Source organism: Octodon degus, unplaced genomic scaffold (assembly GCF_000260255.1).
Source record: "Octodon degus isolate 3935 unplaced genomic scaffold, OctDeg1.0 scaffold00268, whole genome shotgun sequence".
Lineage (NCBI taxonomy): Eukaryota > Metazoa > Chordata > Mammalia > Rodentia > Octodontidae > Octodon > Octodon degus.
Window position 1 is genome coordinate 951,285 of NW_004524844.1, and position 1,828 is coordinate 953,112.

The 1,828-nt window shown below is 50.3% G+C and overlaps 1 pseudogene; it reads right to left on the reverse strand.

Annotated features, from left to right (window-relative positions):
• Window positions 1–819: 819 nt before the first annotated feature.
• On the reverse strand, window positions 820–1,419 carry LOC101586767 (annotated as a pseudogene).
• Between the last annotated feature and the right edge of the window lie 409 nt (window positions 1,420–1,828).

Here is a 1,828-nt window from a genome sequence, read left to right on the forward strand (position 1 = left end):
CCAGTCACTGGTTAAACACGGGTCAGAATCCTGCAAGTTGATTTTCGTAGTCCCATGCTCATCTGGATCTCAATTTTTTTCTCTATTTTTTATTTCAGACAAGGTGTTGCTCTATAGTCCAGGCTGGCTTCAAATCCTCCATCCTCCTGGCTCAGCCTCCCTAGCACTGGGATGACAAGCGTGTGCCAGTACGTGACTGACATTCCTGAACTCAGGCTTAAAAATGCCAATCTTCACATGTAACATAGATCAGAGCCGGAAACTAAGTCTGAAGTGATGGCATGCCAGGTATTCTAAACTGCTCAAAGCAACCATCCCACCATGTATAGAAAAATGTCCAAAAAACATCAGCACAGTAAAGACAAGAACTTCTCAACAGTTCTGGCCAGGACTTCCCAGGCCAAAGGCCACAGGAAGCCAGAACCCAAGAAAAGGGTAAGAAGAGGAGACCCTGCCCGGGAGGCGTGGCTGCAGACTTGCCCTTGCGCTTGACCCACACATCTATGTTTCCTCCTGCCAGAGCCCTGAGTTCCCAGTCAGCAATGCTTCAAACTAAACCCAAGCCCTGAGGCCCTGCCCCCCAGCTGAGTTCCCAGGTGGAAGTCCATCGGAAGTCTGGCCTGTGGCAGCAGCATCTCAGAAATGTGTTGCTTCCTTTTTCTTTTTTATGATTTTAGTGTCTATTTTACTAATCAGAAACACAGCATGTACAGAATAAACAAGTTGTGCAGCCACTCAGCAATCACAAAAGCTCTTCAAGTTAGCCGTCCAAGCTCAGATACAAATCCCCATGTCAGCCAAGTTGAATCCAATTCTTCATCAAAAAGTGCCGGTGGAGGCCGTCAGATGCCTTCCAATGGAGATCCCCAATCCAATGGCTAATAGATGAGATGACAGCAGAGATGGAAGGAAGACCTTGAGAGATTCTGCTGAGAAAATGCTGCCTTTCTTCGTAACACTCGTGTTTCTTATGCTGAGTGTCACTGTGCACTTCGGATGCTTAAACAGGAACTCCTTGGGGGGAACACTTTCTGGCCGACTTGACCAATCCCATATCCAATCTGAGTTCGTCTTCAAGGTGCTTTCAACTTCTTTCCTTCTCTCAATATAATCCTCCTTGGACTGAGAGCTGTCCTTCTCTCCAGTGCTGTGTGTGTCTGTTTCCAAAGCTCTGTTAATATCTTGTGGCGTCTGTGAGCAAGGGGGGCAGTCACTGGGAGCACTCTTGGAGCTGCTCCGTCCAGACTCATGCTGGGCATCTAGCAGTATTTCTTCTGTTCACCATGACAAACAGAAACTGAGGCTGGAACACTGCCCCCATTCCCGCTATTGCTGAAGTGCAGTTCTACCCAGGAGCCCTGCAGTTCTCCTGCAGCCCTGGGACCCCACTCTGCCACATGGCACCAGAGGCTACTTGACTGTGGGGGTCCGCCCAGCAGTGACGGTGCCTTGCTGACCATCCCTAGACAGCTGGGCAGCCACAGGGTCTGTTGCTCTACTCTCACTTCCTTTCTTTTTATATCTTGTCCTGCTCAGTACCAAGACATGCAGGATAATAAAGCAAAAGCCCAGAAAGAAGACCCTCCCCACCATCGACGGGTGCCCTATGTCTCCCGGAGCAGCCTGACACTTCACTACACTCAGTGGCTCAGGGCAACAGAAGTCCATTCTCCCACAGTTCTGGGGGCCAGAAGTCTGGAACCCAGGAGTGGTGAGTTGACGACTGGTGGCCACCTTGTAACACCCAGCTGAAGTGAATTAGCATGGTGTTGGGTGTGGGAGGCCCCCCTGAGGATTGTTGCATAAGAGGAGGGGGAGGGGGAGGGAG